This window comes from Sitophilus oryzae, unplaced genomic scaffold, assembly GCF_002938485.1.
Source record: "Sitophilus oryzae breed Bouriz unplaced genomic scaffold, Soryzae_2.0 scaffold_935_pilon_pilon, whole genome shotgun sequence".
Lineage (NCBI taxonomy): Eukaryota > Metazoa > Arthropoda > Insecta > Coleoptera > Curculionidae > Sitophilus > Sitophilus oryzae.
In genome coordinates, this window is record NW_022147567.1 from 1,319,949 (window position 1) to 1,341,707 (window position 21,759).

General features: G+C 31.1%; 1 protein-coding gene across 2 annotated transcripts in view; it reads left to right on the top strand.

The window, feature by feature from the left end:
- Positions 1–21,759, top strand: part of LOC115890875 (methyltransferase-like protein 9) — a 437,961-nt gene that overhangs the window by 393,901 nt on the left and 22,301 nt on the right. The window lies entirely within an intron of this gene.

Below are 21,759 nucleotides of genomic sequence, written 5' to 3' on the forward strand. Positions count from 1 at the left end.
ATGAACAAGGTTCTAGTTCAAAAATAAATGTTATCTCTGACATACAAATTAAACCTCCAGATTCTGATGCAACTGCCACACTCTAATGCAAATGATAATGACAATACAACAATGACTATTATTGATGAAATTATAAACAATAAGTCTATTCAATACATTGTGTCAAAGTCACCTCACCACACAATAAAAGTTAAGTTCGAAATGATATTTAAAAATAACGTTAATTACGTCACTGTGCCTAACAATGAACAAATAATAAAACAATTTCTTAAAGAATATTTAATAGGTGATAAAACTTCTTATATTTATTTTGTTGATAAAGAACTTGTCAATACTTTTTCTAAAGTTTATTTAGCTCATTTTAATAAACCAAAATTAATACAATGTACGAAACTTGTCAATAATATTATTGAAAAAGAAGAACAAAATTTATTAATTAAACACCAACATGAAAGTAAAACTAATCATAGAGGTATTAATGAAACCTATGATCGATTAAAAACCAATTATTATTGGCCTAAATTAAAGAATTCTGTTGAAGAATATATAAATGATTGCATTACTTGTCAAACACAAAAATATAGTCGATTAAAATCTTACATTCCTTTAGTCAAGACTGACACACCCTGTAAGCCATTTCAAGTTATACACCTAGACACTTTTATATTTGAAAAACAAAACTTTTTAACTATATTTGACAAATTTTCTAAATTTGGTCAAGCTTATATTTATGATAAAAATGCAAAATCAGTTTGTGATAAATTGATTAACTATTTTTCATTTTTTGGTTGTCCAGAAAATATTGTTACTGATAATGGTTCTCAATTTAATAATGGTTCTGAATTTAATAATGATTTAGTAAAAGAATTTTTAAAAGCTCATAAAATTAATGTTCATTTTGGAACTAGTGGACATCATGAATCTAATTCACCAATTGAAAGATTTCATTCAACTTTAATTGAACGTTTAATAGTTTTAAAATCAAAAGATAAAGATAAAAATTTAAATGAACTAATGACTTTTGCTATTATTGCATATAACAGTACTACACACACAGTTACAAAGTTTACACCCTTTGAACTTGTTTTTGGACACACAAATTCGAGAGATCCTTTAGATTTAATCTTGAATACATTTTACTCTGAATACATGAATAATACACATAAAACAAAAATTAATGATATGTATAATCAAGTTGTACAAAAAACTGACGAACAAAAAGAAAAAGTTATCTCAAAAACTAATATTAAAGGTAACGAAAATTTAGAATTTAAAGTTAATCAGAAAGTTTACAAAAAACTATCAGAAAGAAGTAAATCAAAATCTAAATTTAGTGGTCCTTACATAATTAAGGAATTACTTGAACATAATAAAGTAAAAATTGCTAACGCAAGTAAACCTTCAAAAACTGAGGTTATACATATTAAAGAACTAAAAAAGCCCCTTATTACAGATTCCTCGGAATAGGGTTATTACTACACTGTAACACAGCATCACACTACGATTTGAACACAAATCCAGGGATCCTTCCTTATAATTTGGGAAAAGCCTTTAAAACAAGTAATCAGTGGACATTTATTCAAATTTTTGAATTAAATATTGTAATTAATGAATTTAATGAATTAAAAAATAAATTTAATTTGTTAAAAAATGCTTTTAATACAACTAATGATTTTATGAATGAATTTCGTAATTCATACATTATTATTAATAATTTGGAAACAAAAATTGATGAACAAATAAGTCAAATTTTACCTAAAAATCCTATAAGACATAAAAGAGGACTAATAAATGGTTAGGCTCTATTATTAAAAGCATTACTGGAAATCTTGATCAATCTGACGCTGAAAGAATTGATTCGAATATTAATATTTTAAAAGAAAATCAAAATGATTTAAAAATAGTGTTAAATAACCAAATGTCAATTTTGGAAAAATCAATCAATACTTTCAGAGACACAATTAAAAATATATCACTTAATCAAGATATATTAAAAACAAAAATATATCAAACTATAAAAATAATTGAAAATGTCGAACTTAAACAAACTACAATTTCTGAAGTTTTACAAGTTCATATGATCTTATCTCAAATAGCTTTATTTTATCAAAATATATATAATATTTTAGAACGTATAGAAACTGCAATAACTTTTGCTAAATTAAGAACTTTTCATAATGCTATTATGAATCCCGAATATTTATTGTCTGAAATGCAATTAATTAGTAAACATTTAATTAACGAAAAACTACCTTTTAAACCTACAAAAGAAAATATGTTAAATATTGAAAACTGTTTAGAAATTAAGAGCTATATTAAAGACCAACAAGTTATATTTATTATTGAGATACCCCTCGTAAGTAAGACTCCATATGAACTAGTGTTGGGAAAAATCGGATGATTTTAATCCTCGAGTATTTATCCTCGAGGATTCCAATAATCGGATGATCATCCGAGGAATCCTCGGTCATAAATTTTCTCTGTATAATATCCCGATTGATACCTGAATCAACTGAATAATGCTCGGTGCTGGGGTGATCTGCTTGCTGTTTTAACACACTGTTGTCATGTACCTGAATAACTTGAATAATATTGTAATAAAAATAAAATAATTATTTTAAACACTTTTTTTAATAATTTTTAATATTTTCAAATTGTATAATTTGATGTGGAGGAAATAACATTTTTTAGGGGTTCGCTTTAAATTGTGCTGTTTTGTTTAACTCCGACTTTGAGATTAATCGGCAACCTTTTCAGGCCAAATATAAACAAGTAATTCTAGGAAATACGGGCGGCTTTTTAGAAGGGTCTGTTATTTATTGTTTATTTGTCGGCGGTAGGTCAGTGAGATAAAAATATATTTTGTTTTACTTTTAATAAAGCGTATTGTCACCGAAAATAAACTGTAGTACGTAGTACCTAATAAACTAATGGTAGTTGTGTTATCGTGCATATTTTAGAAGTTTCCGTGCGGCATAATGTCCAGTTTTAAAAATCAATTGTTTGGGACTATTTTAAAAAAAATGAAGATAAAGTGCATCATGCTCCATTTGCAAAAGACTTTAAAAATCTTCGGAGGCACAACAAATTTAATGCAGCATTTGAAAAGGCTTCATCCGCTCCAAATACAGAAAGAAAATTTACCTCAAAATGAAGCTATGGAAGTTGATGAGGTTTCGAGATACTCCTGCGGCTAGCAAACAATTTGCCGTCCTGCAGCAAAAACTTCATCGAGTACCTTGCCGTCGGGCAATATTTCATCGAAAGTTTACCATCCTGTAGCAAAAAGTGTTGTTTACGTCCGAATATTAGTGGACGCCGCTCTAAGCAAATGAAATTATACGCTTCAAGTAACGAACTTTCCAGAGCAAAAATTGCCGAAATCGAAAAAAAATTGTTATTGATGATTGTCTCGGATTTTCAACCTCTTTCGATTAATGGAAAATACTGGATTTTTTACAGTACACTAAAGCCTTGAATCCGTTGTATAGCCCTCCCAATAGGAAAATATTAGCTAATGAAATATTACCTAAGGCTTACAACGAATCAGCTGTCGCTTTAAAAACCATTTTAAATGAAATAAAATATACAGCAATAACTACAGACATGTGGACATCTGATAATAATATTGGGTATACCGTAACATGTCATTACATATGGGATAGCATACTCTTTTCACGTGTGTTAGCGACACAAGATGCCACGCTGATTATGTCAACACCCAGCCACACAAGCAAAAACTTAGCCGAAGCTATAACAACAATATTAAATGAATGGAATGTTTATAACAAAACTGCGACTGTCGTTTCTGATAATGCCGCAAACATTAAATGTGCGATAAATGATCACCTGAAAATGCACCATCATCCCTGTGTTGCACACACGCTAAATCTTAGTGTAAATGAGGCGCTAAAAAGACTCTGCTTTGATGGAGCTTCTGAAAAAATGTAAGTCAATTGTTGGTTACTTTAAACATAGTGTACAAGGTTCTGAAAAACTTAAATTAACACAACAACAAATGGGCCTTCAATTTTAAAAGTTAAGCAAGATGTTGCCACTCGGTGGAATTCTTGTCTTCATATGTTAAGAAGACTACTTGAAATTAAAGATGCTCTTTCCGTTGCCATGGCTAGCCTTCCAAATGCACCTGATATTTTGAGTGCCAATGAATGGAAAGTATTAGAGGACTGCGTTCAAGTGCTAAAACCAGCGAAGACATGTCCCACTACTTTGTCTGCTGAGGAAATATCCAACATTATCTTTAGTGATTCCATTTGTTCATGGATTTGAATATACTATAAAACAAACTACTCCCAGCACTGAAATTGGAAAATCGTTACAACTGAAGATTTTGGGAAGTTGTCACACGAAGACTTGGCAAGTGGTTATGAAAGTAACAAAACTGTCGCCAAGTCTACGTTTTGGACCCCAGATTTAAAAAAAAATTGGATTTGGTTCAGAGGACAATGCAAACAACGCTCAAAAGTGGATTACGGAAGAACTATCGCAAAACATATTAAGCAATCAAACTATGGCTCACAGCACATTGGAATCTGCTAACTCAGAAAGTCTAAATCTGCATGCATCAACTGAAGGCATATGGGCACACTTCGATAGTAAGGTTACGAATATTAAAAGCCATTCAACGCCTGGAAGCCTATTAATTTTAATGGTGAGACAGTACCTTGAAATGCAACCACTTCCAAGAACTGAAAATCCCTTAGAATGGTGGCGTCGTTACAAAACAACCTTACCCGAAATGTCTTATGATCTGGCTACCAAATATCTTTGCATCCCGGCAACTTCAGTTCCATCGGAAGGAATTTTTCTAAAGCTGGCCAGCTCACGTGTTCGAGAAGAAATAGACTTGGTTCCAAAAATGTTGATAAAATTATTTTCTGAATTCTGCTTTATCAAGTTAAATAAGTATTTTTTGTATTAATGAATAAGCAATATATATGTATGTTATAAATAAATATCTAAAGTATCCATGAGTATTCATATTATTTCTTAGAATTTTGTATTTAAAAATAATAATTAATGCTTTTCTGTTGGAAAAAAGCAGGTTAATACTCTGAAACCCGATTATTATTGTTATACGAAGGAAGTATTTAATTTAAACAGTCATCCTCTATCCCAAAAAAACATAAATATAATATTAAATGTAAGCTTAAATCATATATTATAATTTCGATTTTACTTTCATCAGAATATAGTCTCCCAACGTACAACTACAAGCAAACTTTTTACAAGAAAACACGTAAAATAAAACTTAAAATGTAAAATAAAGCAAAAATTCCAAAGCCTTAACCCAAATAAACAACTGTGGTTTTGTCTAATGGAATTTTTGACAGTCGAAAACTGACATTATATTATGAATTTTTTATTTCCGAATTATTACACAAAAACATTATATCAATAATTAAAAATCTATAAATCTTTTAAAAAGTATGGAGAAAAAATCTTTATCGTTTAAAGAAATATTATAATTAATATATCCCATCTAAACTAAACAAAACAAAAATAAGTAATGTATTTCTGTTCAAAAATGCAGGTTACTACTCTGAAAACCGATTATTATTGCGAACGATATACGAGCAAGTGATTAAAATTAAAGGTTAACACTCTATGTAAAAGGTTTCAGCAGCGAGACGGTACGCCACACCCGATGCTAGCTGCGTGCCGAATAATCATCGACTAACGACAGAAAAAGGTTTCAGCATAAATCGTAAATCGCCTGTACCTCGCGAGCAGCGGGGACGATTACGCTACACCCGATGTTAGCTGCGTGCCGAGTAATCATCGATTAACGACACAAAAGGTTTCAGCGCTATCGTAAATCGCCTGTATCGTCGCGAGCAGCGAGTCGGTACGCCACACTCGATGTTGTTGCGGGCCGCCGAGTAATCCTCGAGGATCGACAAAAATGCTCGAGAACACCGAGGATATGAATACTCGGATGACCGAGTATTTTTCACTCGAGTGATCCCATCACTAATATGAACTGTATCAACTGTATTCTTTACCTGTATTAAGAGGATATAAATTTCAAATGATTGTACCTAATTTTAATTATTTATTGATTAATGACTATAATTTTGGTATTTTTAATGAAAAATGTAAAGAAATTGTAAGTAATCAATATTTATGTAAAAATATACATATTCAGAAATTTAATAATGACAATATTCCTTGTGAAGTTCAATTATTTAAATATAATAAAAATATTACTAATTGTAAAATAACATTTGTTGATATTGATTTTGACATACAAAATATAAATCATAATACATATATTTTAGTATCAAAACATGAAGTTATTGCTACTGAAACTTGTAAAGAACATATTAATCGAATTATTTTTAAAGGTACATATTTGATTGAATTAAATAAAGATTGTGAATTAAAAATTAAAGATATTGTTTTAAAATCGTACACAAATTCTGTGACGTCATTCCAAATGATACCTTTACCTAATATTGTCTTAAATATTAACGAAAGTAAACATAAATCTATTTATGACAATGTAAAATTGTTCAATTTAAATAATATCCATTTAAATAAAATCGATGATTTGCAAAAACAAATCAATATTCAAAGAGAAAATAATGATTTATTTCTTAAACCAATACATTTTAATACTATAAGTATTTGGACAATTTTACTATATATAATCCTTATTATTATATTTTTATATATTTGTAAAAGGTATTTATGGCCAAAAATAAGTAATTATTTTATTAAAAATAAGAAAAATCGAAATATTCATTTAAATAATGAAATTACTATATAAGGCCATAAAAACTTTAAAAAGTTTATATGTCCATCTTAGGGTGGAGGAGTTACATCCTGTACATTAGGTTTAGTACACATAAAAATGTACTTGCTTTGTAATCAATGTAATCTTATAAATACGACTCAAACTGTACAATTCGTTTGAGTCCAATGTAGATCTTAGAGCTGTTAACTTCGGTTTTTATTAAATAAAACATTTTTTAAAAACAATTTGTCTCGAGTTTCTCATTTAACTAGCATTATTTTACTATACGGTTTATACATTTTCCAGTATTTTAAACCAATCCGCTATAATTTTTGCGTCAAGCTTGATTCTCATGCATCCGTTGTCCGACGATACGATGATACGATATTAATTTTATTGGTTGAATTTAATGACTTCGGTTGGTTAGAAACGGTTAACCAATCGAAGCCTTTAAATACAACCAATGAAATTAACATCGTATCAACGTATCGTCGGACAACGGATGCATGAAAATGAAGCTTTAACCGTTAACAGTATAGTGATATAATCTCGGATATAATAGATAAACCAAATATAAATTTCAGCATTAAAACAATTAAAAATAACGTTTAAATATTATCTATACTTTTATCTATTTTAAAAATCTATACAGGATGTTTCGAAAAATCTGGTCATTGATTAATCACGATCCTGCTTAAAGCGCTTGACGTAAAAAGCTGATTTTTTTAAAACAGATTGACTTTCGGGTGTAGAGGTTCGATAAGAAGGGATTTTTCGAAACTCTAATTCTAAGGAGGTGAAACTATCCCTCAAATATTAAAATATTTTTTATTTAAAAACCGGTGAGTTTTTCGGAAAAACTCTTAAACACTTATATTTTATTTTGTTGTTTTACATATTTTAAGATTTTTTATAAATTTATACAGGGTGTTTCATAAAATATGACCATTGAGTAATCACGATTCTGCTTAAACTGCTTGACGTTTAAAGCTAATTTTGGGTAAACGGATTGACTGTGGGGTGTAGAGGTTTGATAAGGAGGGGTTTCTCGAATCTCAAATTCCAAGAGGGTGAAAACGCCCCTCAAATATTACAAAATTTGTTATTTAAGAAACGGTTAGTCTTTCGGGAAAACGCTTGGACAAGCATAATTTATTTGGTTTTTTTACATGTTTTGAAATTTTTTAAAAAATCATACAGGGTGTTTCAAAAAGTTGGGTAATTTCTTAACCACGATTCTACTTAAACTGCTTGACGTAAAAAGCTTATTTTTGGCAAACGGATTTTTCGAAAGTCAAATTTCAACGAGATGAAACTACCCCTCAAATATTACCAAGTTATATAATAATATCGCCATATTGTTTTTTCTCATGCTGACATAAATGTGAGAAAGTTTTATCCAGTTTGTATGTTAATGGAAATTGTTACTTTGCTTTATCATCACCATTACAAATGATTAATTCGACGCGAACGAAGTCGCTGGTACACGCTAGTGTATTAAATAAAATTATTGTGATTTTTTTTTTTTATTAAATTGAAGTTATTAAATAAAATCTACTATGACGTCATCCTGAGCGTCATTTTAGTCTCAACTAAAATACAAAAGTCTGTGCAACTGATTCCGTAGCAATGACCACACTTTAAAGAACATGCAAAACCCAGTTTTCTACAAGAGCAATTTTTAGAACACTGACTCTCTTTGCAACTGCAATAAAATAATTTTAGTAGGTCAGAAGGCGTCACATCTTCTGTTGATTGAATAGATTGTCTTGTCAGATTGACTTTTTGATCTTTCTTCCATCCATATTGTAAAAGATCTAACTTGTTACCAATCCATTCTTGAATCTAAAAAATACAACTTATAACATTTCCTATAATAGATATATCTTTACAGTTACCTGAAAGTATGTCCTGAGTAAATGGAGTTTTGCAGAGTTCTCAGTTGGAGGCAAATTAACTAAATTAAAGGTGGTCTCTTAAGGGATTCTCAGATGGTTCATATGTTTAATATAGCTTGGTCAGTGATATAGCTTTAAAAGATAATCTAATCCTGACTAAAACAAAAAAAAATGTGCCTGTCGGTACTGAAAAAAGATGACGATCTTTGTCAATACCTCGACGTATTAGAAAAAAATCCTAACAAAGATGACTTGTTTCAGTCAGGATTAAATTATCTTTTAAAGCTATATATATATATCACTGCCCAAGCTATATTAAACATATTAACCATCTGAGGTACACTCCATCTGACATACTATACAATAGGATTACATCAAGACAAGCCCTTAAGACTACCTTTAATTTAGCTAATTTGCCTCCAACTGAGAACTCTGCAAAACTCCATTTACTCAGGACATAATTTCAGGTAACTGTAATGATATATCTATTATAGGAAATGTTATAAGATGTATTTTTTAGATTGAAGAATGGATTGGTATCAAGTTAGATACTTTACAATATGGATGGAAGAAAGATCAAAAAGGCAATCTGACACTTATTCAATCAACAGAAGATGATGCTTCCTGACCTACTAAAATAAATATTTTGCAAGAGAGAGTCAGTGCTCTAAAAATTGCTCTTGTAGAAAACTGGCTCTTAAATGTTTCAAATGTTCACTTCAAAGTGTGGTCAATGCTACGGAATCAGTTGCACAAACTTTTTTATTTTACTTGAGGACGAAAGTGTCGCTCAGGATGACGTCATTGTAGATTTTATTTAATAACTTTAATTTAATAATATTTTTTTTAACAATATATAATTTTATTTAATAAATAATATTTAAACGTTTTTTTTAATTGTTTTAATGCTTAAATATATACTTCGTTTATCTATACTAACACTACACTGTTAACGCAAAAATTATAAGATTAAACGAACTTACCTAAGTGAAGTTTGATCATAATTATATGACCGCCTCTTCCGAATAGATCACTATGTAGTTCACTCTCTCGCCATAAGGTGGAGCCACGCATTTTAAAGCCAAACAAAAAATTGTGTCGATCCAGACCCTTTCCCGGAATATATCACGCCGGGCCGCCTTCAATTCATTACTTCAAAGCCGGAACTGTTGCGATAGAATAGATCACGGGTTCCGGGAGGGAGGGAGTGATCTATTCGGAAGAGGCGGTCATATAATTATGATCAAACTTCACTTAGGTAAGTTCGTTTAATCTTATAATTATATTTCCCGCCTCTTCCTCTTAGATCACTATGTAGATGTTCAAAGTAGAGCAACAGTTTTAGTAAGAATAAATAAAACCTATCACTAGAAAACTTTATTTATTCTGCAAACAACCAAAAAAAATATATATATATAAATTTTAAAGAAAAAAAAAACTTCCCTAGATTATACTTTTCTAGGCCAACTTTTACGCACTAAATGATTATACCCTTATTATACTTAATAACAAATTGTCCTTAATAGTAAATTTAAAAATATATATTTATATTTAGCGATTGTAAATACTATATCTAGGAATTTTAAGGTTGTATTGCTTATTACATAACAATTATTGCTTGCGCAAAATTATCAGGGGTCATTAGAGGCCGGTTAAAAATTTTGCAAACACTTGAGATGACTCGTGCCACCCTGCTATATTACGTATCGTATCGATGTTAATACCCCTGTTAATAGCTGCCAATATGGAGGCGTGTCTGGTACTATGCGCCGTAAAAACAGATGTATCAATTCCACTCTTATTTAAGACCCAACGAATCCACCGACTGATAGACTGAGCGGTTGCTTCTTTATGGGTTTTTTTGTAAGTGAGGAAAAGTCGTGAAAGTTTGTCCGTTTGCCTTAAAACAGCGGTTCTGTTTAAGTAGCACTTCGCAGCACATATTTTGTTTTTTTTCAAAATTAATAAGAGTTGGTATTTATTAGGAGCTGTTGTCTTAATTCTGGCTGGAACTTTTATTTCTATTTTTTTTCCGATATTTGGATGTTTCGAACTTCTATTAATGAAAATGTTTGTACTCTGTGTGCCGTTATCAGGGCCATTACCTTCGATAATTTACGTGTCAACATTTCTAAACTAATTTTTTCATTAGGGTAACAAGTCCCTACATAATCTAAAACTAATGTCGGATTCCATGTTACATGGTATTTGGGTAAAGGTGGTCGTTTTTGGTAAAATTTGGTAACACCCTTAAAAATCTTTTAATTTGATAATCTTCACCGACTTGTGGTGATATTAGCAATGCAAGAGAAAAGCGTACAGTGTTTACCGCTATAAATGTTTACCGTTTTAGCTTTTTTTTTTTTTTTTTTTGTGATTGCAAAAATACCACCATAATTTTAACCCATTTCCATATTGTTTTATCGATGACTCAATGTCAAAGATGATATTAACACCTCAATAGCCTCTTCTGGAACCTTTCTAACGATCATGTCCTGCCGGATAAGAGACCTGCTTCCAGGGAAAGGTGTCCTATCAATGGATAGTTCTAATTGAGCATTAGGAGCAAAAATTAATGACTTTTTGATAAGTAGAGACTGAAATAACGGACCAGAGTTGACTTGGCCACCAGGGAACCACTACGATACCCTCATCTTTATCTGCAATTATTTTTTGCAGGGCAGTAATTATTTTAAGCATGAAAAGTATAGTTTGCCCATGATACTATAAATGCTCAATAATTTCAGCCCTAGGATCTTTAAACTAAGAAGCAAATCTGCTACACTTTGCATTAATTCTGGAAGCAAATAAGTCAACTTCCGGCGTTCGGAAATTACGGCAAATATTTTTGAATCATAATTTGCAATCGTAAATCCAGTTTCAGTATCTAGGCAACGAGATTCTTTATCAGCACTAAAATTTTCTTGTGACTTTATATAAGAAGCAAAGATAATTAAGTTGCGCTGTTCACACCACTCCAACATTTCCTTAGCAAGACTGTTAAGATGTGGGAACTGAATGCCACCCATTCTGTATATATATGAGATAGCCATAGCGTAGTATTGTCTATCCGCAATAATATTTCACAATTAACAAGATTATTCGCAAAACATTTTAGCCCCCAAAAATGTCGCTAAAAACTCTCGCTAAAAAATAATTTATGATTACTTTTATCTTTTTTTAGAACAAAAACCCCGACACTTATCCCCATTACAATAAACGCCCCAACCCGTGACGGAACTATGACTGAAATTTCTAGTTTACGGGTAAAACTATGAAAAGTATTTTTGCTAGAAAGGTGATCTTTCCACCACATAAGGTCAGTTAAAATATCAGAAGTAATTTTTATTCCATGTTTATAAGACCCATATGACTTTTTTAGAGCTAAATTTCCTCTTTCGCTATTGTTGGTATAAAGCCAATCATATTTGATATCTGGGCAAACCGCAATAAGATCCCGATCAATTTCGCAAACTCTCGAATGGTAAGTTTAACATTATTTTCAACTATCAACAGTATTAAAAAAAAACCTAAGTATTTAATATTAATACATGGAACAAAAACGCTCTTCTCCGAATTAATTATAAATCCTAAATGTAGCAAAATTTGCTTTGTAACAGTTATATTTAATAGACATTCTTCATAAGAACGGCCCATTAATAGAAAGTCGTCAATATATAACACCGATAAAAAAAACTTCGTTCCCGTAAGTAATATAATACGGGTTTCAGCAGTTTGTTAAATAGATAAGGCGCTGTATTAAGGCCGAAAGGAAAACAAGTGTATTCATAAAGTTGCCCAGGAAACACAAATCTCAGATATTTACGATGCCGTTGATGTATAGGGATCAAGTGGTATGTATCCTTGAGGTCTAAAGATTCAAGAAACATATTTTTAGTTAAGAGTTTTTTGACCATTTTATGATCCTCTAGTTTAAAATGTTCTGTTTTAATAAACTTGTTGAAGGTTTTTAGATTTAAAATTGATCTAAATGATCCGTTCGGCTTGGGTGTTAACAAAAAATATTTGAAACAAACTGATTGCTTTTAGGATTACATCGCTGAGCCCTTAGCTGAGCCATTCAATCAGATCACTTGTGTGTGCTCCCCCCCCCCTTCTTTACGAAATGCTGTTAAAGATTTTCCTATTGCCACTAAAGCGGCTCTCATTTGGTTTTGTCGGTTGCTAGCCTTTGATCTCAATTCTTGTGCTGCTCAGTGGGAACTGCTAGAATTTCTAAATTAAGTTCGGAGCACTTGTTTGAGACTGAGCGATTTCGGCGTCGAGTCCTTCCTATAATATATTTTAAACTAAATTTGAAGGAGAAAGGAGTTTACAACATTTATATACATATAACACATAATTTTTTACTAAACTCGTTAGCATAACAAAAAAAATGATTAAAACATAAAATTATAGGTTGAAATGCAACATCTCAAAACTCGTTGGCGTTAACACATGCCAAAACTCGTTGGCGTTAACACATGCTAACCTGCAGAAAGAAAAAAAATATATATATAACTTGTGCTCTTCAAAATATATTGAAATAAAGTCTGTTCAGCTAGATAATAGAATTTTGACAGACGACGAGAATTTTGAAAATTCTGGATAGCGTAAACCCATGCCAAAACCTGTTGGTGTTAACACAGGCCACGCCAGAACACCTTATCACTGAGTGCGCCGAGACGACAACCATTCGTGCCATGAACTTTGGTTCGTCTGATGTCGAGGATGGAGCCGTCTCAGATACTGGCTTTTGTTAAAGCCCTGAGACTGTATGATGAGTTATAACTCGTTATAACTCAAGAAAGGGGAACACACAATAGATCTATAAGGTAGCGGTGATTAAATCGCCTCCTAAACATTCCACATCACAGGCCAAAACTCGTTGGCGTTAACATAGGCCAAAACTAGTTGGCGTTGACACAGGCTAAAACACGTTTGCGTTACTACATGCCAAAACTCGTTGGCGTTAACACTTGCCAAAACTCGTTGGCGTTAACACATGCCAAAACTCGTTAGCGTTAACACATTCCAAAACACGTTGGCCAACACAGGCCAAAACTCGTTGGCGTTGACACAGGCTAAAACACGTTGGCGTTACTACATGCCAAAACTCGTTGGGGTTAACACAGGCCAAAACTTGTTAGCGTTAACACAGGCCAAAACTCGTTGGCGTTGACAATATTAACTGTGCTAACAAATGTAATGTGCTAACAGGTGTAATGTACCAACTCTGTACTATATTAACTATTGCCTATAACGATATACTTATTATATATTCTTAGTCATAATCAACTAGGATTTTAACAATAATTGACATATCACATAGACAAAAACTTTTACTATTCTAGTTAGCAAAAAACACAAAAAGTTATAGAATAAAATTATAGGCACATGAAATGCCAATATCAAAGCTCGTTAGCATCGTATAAAATTAGAATTTGTGTCAACCAAACCCGTTAAGTAGTACTATCCATTGTTTCCACTTACAACATTGTTAAGCGTAATAGTCTACAGGGTGTAAAAAAGGAAAATATTTTCAGGTACTCACGTTCCGAATCAGAAGGTCCATAATTTATAAGTCCAAAAGTTATACATTGATGAGTGACATTGTAAGGCACTTTGTCATCTGTAGTGTAACACTAGTGTTCGAATCCACTGCTTATCACTCGCGTCCGATTTTTTATAAATGACAGACGGTCACGCGACGTGGTTCCACTCACACGCGAAAGAATAATGAATTGAAGGCGGCCCGGCGTGATATATTCCGGGAAAGGGTCTGGATCGACACAATTTTTTGTTTGGCTTTAAAATGCGTGGCTCCACCTTATGGCGAGAGAGTGAACTACATAGTGATCTAAGAGGAAGAGGCGGGAAATATAATTATAGCTTATTGGTTTAAGAAAACTGGAAAATGTATAAACCGTATAGTAAAAAATTGCTCTATCTCTATTACTATTTATTTTAGAAAAAAAATGATTAAAGGTAAAATATTCTAAATTTAATTCTGTACAAAAAATATATCTTTAGTTTTTTCGAAAAAAGTTATGCAAACGGAGATATTTGAAAAAAACGAAAAAATCCAAAATTGCGGCCATTTTTCTCAAACTTCCCCCACTGGAACCGAATGGGACTTTTGAAGGGTTAAATAGGAGATCATTATCTACACATTCCCGTTGAGATCGGTTGGTTACTAATTTATTCCACCTCAACCTCCAGATTGACTGGCCTATTTTGGATGACTTTTTCATTGTTCTTATTTTATTTAGTTATTATTTAATAATCTCTCTGCCTCAAAGTTTGATAAAGCTGAGAAGTTGTATGTTGTATGTTGTTCCGGGAGAGGTGTATTGAGTGTTATTGCACCCAACAGCCACGCAATTATACTATCTTTTTCGTGTTGACATTTTTCCTGCAACAATATTATCGAATAAAATACCACAAGATGTTTCGGGATTACCGAATAATACTTTTACCTGACACGAAATGCGTTACCCCGCAACACACGACTCTGAAGGAGGAGTAGTGTTGCCGGTGTCACATTGAGTGTCAGGCAAAAGTATTAGGTAATCCCAAAACATCGAGTTGCATTCAAAAGATTATACAACGAAATAAAGTACATACCAAATTTTTTTTTGCCATTTTGTACTAAGAATTGACGGGATATTTTGTGGAACTGACAGAAATGACTTCTGAATTAATATTTCAAAAAATGACAATTACAATATGGCCACCAATCACTTATTAATCACATCCTTCTATACATTGTAGCATTTTATTTAAAATACCACATAATTTATATAAATGTACAGAATTATTTTATTTAAATAAATCAAGTTTAAGTCCTCGCACCGAGATAGCATTCTAAGTACTGCTATTATCTTTTATTTTTTTCTTCAAGTTTATTTCTGGCAAAATATTTCAGTCCGGTCGAAGTTTGTTGGTCACTTTATATCTGACGGTGTATAGGCACACTTCGTCATAGCCTATCTTCCCTCGCCATATTGGTGGTAAAGGCTCAAACCGATAGAGCTATCGGCGTTAGCTGGCATTTTGCCAATTTGTTTGGGAAAACCCTCTGAGCAGAGGGTTTTATTTTATGGTACGCCTTTTGTTTTATGGTAGCATTTTCTGGTGCCATTTTTTTTTGTACCTGACATTTGGGCCACGTTTTGTCCCTACATTTCACACCGGGAATAACGGAGGAATCTCCTGAATCCACAGAAGTTTTCGATCCTGTCTGTGCAGAGACGCTTTTATCACAATCCAGTTCCAGTAGCAGTTCACCACAACCAGCTTGTGACCAGAACGGATAAAAAAGGCCAGATTATTTCATTTTATATCTATTTAATTTAAGTTCATTTGAATGCATTAAGCCCTTCAGGCATATTATATATTTGATTGCTTTAGAGTCACTTTGAAATATTTTATTCATGTTATGCATATTTCTGATATCTACATAGTACGGTTTTTTTTAATATAAAGAGTCCCTACATTTTGGTACCAAGATCGCCAGACTTTTTGCGGAATAATTAATAAAATATTAATATTCAGAAGCGTGCAGATTTAACTACCATTTTGAGTGATCTATTTTAATACATACAATTTACCAACAAATATTTTCAAACATCAAATTTTTCATAGTCTTATTTTATTCTAATTAACATTTAATTATTAATTATACTTAGTTATTAGTTTATCTCAGCGTTTCATTTGTGTAATTCCTAAAATAAGTAATACCTATATTCTGAGTTGATTTCTCAGTTCTCAACTTAGAAGTTTTCGAAAATAAATGGAAAACTGAGTGGCGCCCAGTATAGTATAAAGACTTAAGTATCACAATTTAATTTTCACTAGCTTACGATCCATTGCTCACCGGCGAATAGCTCCGTCGCATAGTATTAGTTGTTTTAATATTTTTTCCAAAAGAAAATTCTTATAAAAAAACATTCCATCATTTTTTTATAACTTCTAATGCTACAACATATACGAAAAATATACACAGAGTTGTATAATCATTGAAAGGAAGATCGCTGTCATTTTATATGTAAAATTGTATGAAGAATGTTATCGATCGTCATTTCCAAGCAACTGGACGCCGTTTATTTCTTTCTGATCATACGGTAGTTTCAATAACTGCACTAGTAAAAACTAAAACACTAAAATACAGGGTGTCCCAATATTCCGTGAACATAGAACTACTACGTATTTTTGGAATCAAAATAAGTTCCTTTGATACAATTTACCTCTATATAAAAGTGCTTCGTTTGTCCCCTAGAGGGCATCAAATTTTAAAAAATTAAACACATTTTTTCAGATATTTTAAGAACCGTTATTCCGAATTGAAAAGGAATTTTGGGTGTCTATGTTTTGCTAAGTGCTCTAACATTTAACTTTCACAAAAATCAAGAAAAATTAAGGAAAGGAAACTACCCAGATTCCAACATAAATTTTATCATAAATATTTTCCAACTCGTCCGACGACCAATTTTCTTTTCGTAAAATGTTTGAGAAAAAAAAAATTTCCAAAGCTGACTTCCAATAAATGTTTTTGTCGTCACATCAAGCTATGGAGGAGCATAAAATCTATTATGTTCTAATGATTATGTTCTAACGGACAAAAAATGTGTAACAGTCCAAATTTAGCTTCAACTAGGTTTAAAAATATATACCAATTTTGCTTACAAGTTAGATCAAACTCTTATTTATGCTGATAAATAAATTTATTGCATTTAATTTTTATAAACAGATATTCATTACAGGTATATTTCATTATCTTTCTTACTCTACTTTGCTTAATTTATTTTGCTGTCCATGCCATATATCAGTCAGTAATCAATCAGTAATGATCTAAAATTTAATTAAAATGTATTATATTATGCTAATATAATCAAATTCACCAAACATTACCTTTATTTCCTGAACTTGTTTACGTTTCTGAATGTTAGCCTATTTGCCATAATTTCTAGTAGTTCTACGGTACTGCTTGCCCTTGTATTATCTTAGAAGATTTATTAACAAGTGTGGATTGTCTCTAAAATATTATTTGATCCTATATTTCATTATAGAGCCCAAAATGAAGTTATTTACCTGCATATTTTTTGAGATTTATCATTTGTTTTTTTTCTGCAAATTGTAAGGTTAACAATTATTATTAATAATGTCATTTAAATTTGAATTGCTCAGATCAGTTGAGATTAGTGTATTCGGCGCACACACGCTGTTGTCAGGTTGAGCAGTACTTCCTTTAGGTTCTGATGTTTGTATTTTCTGATAATTATTGATTGCATAATCGACATCCTTTCCGTAATATTGTGTATGCATCGTCACCGGCATAAGGTTTGGTATGTTTGTGTTTGAATGGTTATTGGAATTTACTTTTAATTCTAAGTAATGTTTATTTTGGCAATGTTTCTAAATTCCCAGAATATTAAATTGCAACTTTGCAGTATAAGTCAAATTTCTTCGGAGCGGAACTCTATCTGATCGATGTAGGTTTCCCATTTTTCCCTTCAGCTTCAAAGCAGGTGTTTTAGTCAGTGTAATTTGTTGGAATTTTCCTGTTTTGTTGGGAATAATCACTGACTAGAACTATAAGGGATACTTTTGCTATTTTAGTTGTACCTTACCTTTTAAAAGTATCTCTGAGCCGTTTTATACGTGATTTTAATCTGCTCGTGGCTGGTAAGTTTTTTTTGATCGCCATTTTGTCTAGTGTGATTTGTACTATTCAAATTATTTCTTAACAGGGAAAGCCTTTTGTTTTATTTCTTTGTCATCGTCGATTTTCTTGGGAAGAGGAACATAAAACCACCACCTGTTCCAGTAATTTCTGCTTTCTGAATCCAGCAATTTGGACATCCACCTATTAGGAAAAAAACTACATTTTTTGTGAAGCCCAGCAAGGTAATTTTTTATGACATTTTCTATATTTCTACAGTTGCAACGTGTTTTGATTTTTAATTAATTATAGCTGTATGTTCCTTTTGTTTCAAACTATCCCTTCTAGGTAACTTTCTTTTTATTTCGTAAACCTAATACCGCTGTCGGTTTTAGGGCTTTTTTGGACTAGGATTTTTTACATCAGGATTTTTTAAGACCAGGATTGTTCCCACCAGACTTTTAAGACCAGGATTTTTCCACCAGGATTTTTCTGGCTTGCTTTTTCTGGCAGACGTTTTGCAGTACGTCTCTCTGGAAGTGATTTCCCTCTACAGCACTCAGCTTGGCAAATACGTCGCTGGATCAGATCGGAAGCAGAGACAAGTAAACGTTACTGAAAATTTTATCTTCCCCTATTGGTTTTTTTCCTTTTCTTACTTACCTTTTTTTTATCTTATATTGATTCAAGGTTCAAGAGTTCAAGGTACATACGGTTCGGTTTTCAATTTTTAATTAAATTTAGTATATATAACGTCATCAAATTTGGTTCATTTTTTTTATTTAATATCATTATACAATACTCAATTAATTTATCTTAATGTTTTATTCATCCCTTAATTTTTTATCTTTCTAATATTTTTTTTTATATACAAGTCTTGTTAGATTCCAAGAATATCTTGGGGGTTTTCTGGCTTATCCTGTGCAAAGCTAGTGGCGCTTAGAAAACCCACCCCATCTCTTCGGCAGAGCTAGAGCCTATTTGCACGCACACTCCACAGTTTAATAAGACCTTGTTTTTTTTATTTTTTTTTCGGTACTCTATAAATTTTTAATTTCATAATTTTTCTCGTCAATTTAATAATTTTAAAATTTAACAATTTAACATTTTTTTTAAACCAATTTCCTGCAAAGGAAACGCGTGGCAAATGTAGTAAATACTATACTTCCTAATTATTATTATTATTGTTATTATAAAGTGGAATGTAAAATTAAACGTCAATTTTACATTTTTATAATTTTAAAAAATTTTTGCTATGGTAATTTATATATTATATAATTAATTAATTTATATATTATATATATAATTTATTATATGATTTTTTACAGAGTTTTACGTTTTATTTTTAATTTAATAACTAACATTTTAGTGATTAATTGATTTATTTGTTTTATAGCTTATTTTACTTATTACATATTGGCAAAATCTAGTCCATTATAAAGATTAATATAAGCGTTATTATGGATTATTTATTGATTGATGTACAGGGTGGTCGAAATTGGTCTGTTTTAATAGAGAAAACCTATTTTCTGACTAGATAGAGCAAAACCGACATAGATGTCATGGGCTCGATTTCTGAGAAATGTTTAATGGCGTAAACCGCCTGTTGATATTTTCACTGCCAACTGAGATACGTTTTTTTTTAATTTTTTACCATTTCGAAAATTGCCCATTAAGGCACTTTTTTAGGCACAATCCAGTGGCGTAGTCAGTTTTTTTCTACGCTTACTCTTTTTGTCAGAAATAATAAAAAATACAATTTTTTAAATGGAAATCATAGTTGGCTATGAACTTAAAAAAATGCTGGCGTTTAACCTTTTCCAACGATATAAAATTATGTGTATTTATTTCTAAAAATGAGAGCAATATTACGTTTTTTATCTTTGTATCGAAGCGGGCCTTGATTTTGTGTTGACCTATAGTTGCCTAATTATTTTTTATCACAATTTAATATTCTATATCATTATTTATCTGAATAATTAAAGACTTTTGAAAAGGTAAATGAACATTCTATATTAGTATTACCATTTACAATTAAAAAGCCAGGGTTGCAACTGCACTATTAAATGGAGAATTTAGAGAGAATTGGATTGGAACACGGGATCCCATATCTTGGCCTGCTAGGTCCTGTGATGTAATTCCTTTCGACTTTTTTATGGGGGAAATTAAAAGGCCTTATATATAAGGGAAGAACCATTGGGACGAGAGAAGAATTACAGAAGGCTACTAGGCAAGCTTTTGGACTTTTTACACCAGTTCGCCTAATAAATTGTTGTAACTCAAAAAGCGCAAAAGATGTTTATTGTGTATTCAACAAGGAGGTGCTCAGTTTGAACATCTTTGATGATTTTTTTTAGAAAACTATATTCGTCACTCAACAAATCCTTTTTTTAGATTTATTCTTTGTTTATTGTATCGATTTCAATTGTAATTACTAACACTAATATAGAATGTTAATTTACCTTTTCAAAAGTCTATAATTAGGCAGATAAATAATAATATAGAATATTAAATTGTGATAAAAAATAATTAGGTAAATATGTCAACACAAAATCAAGGCCCGCTTCGATACAAAGATAAGAAACGTAATATTTCTCTCATTTTTAGAAATAAATACACACAACTTTATATCGTTGGAAAGGGTTAAATGCCAGCATTTTTTTAAGTTCATAGCCAACTATGACTTCCATTTAAAAAATTATATTTTTTCTTATTTCTGACAAAAAGAGCAAGCATAGAAAACGATAAGATACAGAATGTCCGATTTATTATAATTTTCTTCCAAGTTCTTTCAGCGTTTCGAATGAAATTTTGAGGGTAAGTTACTGTAAATACGACATATTTTAAAGCTAAAAAATGTTGACATATTCACCAGGGATGTGCATATAGGTTATCACTGGAATATTTTTCAAAAAAAAAACATGTGCGCCACTGACTTTTTTTTAAAATTGTATTGTCCGTTTAATGCCAATTAAAAATTATTATCTATTGATATTCTGTCGAATTGAAGATAAACGCAATTTTATTAATTACAATTAATAAAATTAAAATTAAAATTAAATTAATAAATTATATATTTTACCTAATTTATTATTAAATAATATTACTATTAATTATTATTACTATTAGGCCAACCTACAGCAATTTCAAATAAAAAATAATGGTATTTAAGATAATTACAAAAAAAACTAATTTTAAAAAGTTTTAACATCCTGTAACTCTAAAACTATGTATTTCCATACCCATGTTTATAGGAACTTTTTTTCATATTTTTTGATGAGGAATATCAATGAGTACTTATTTAAAACTTTCACAAGTTAATGATATTAATAATGATATATTATTATTATTAAAGGTTGCTATTAGACTTGGATCAAAGCAAGTTAATATAATTGCGTTTATCTCATCAAGGAGGCCGAAATCAACCAAATACCAAG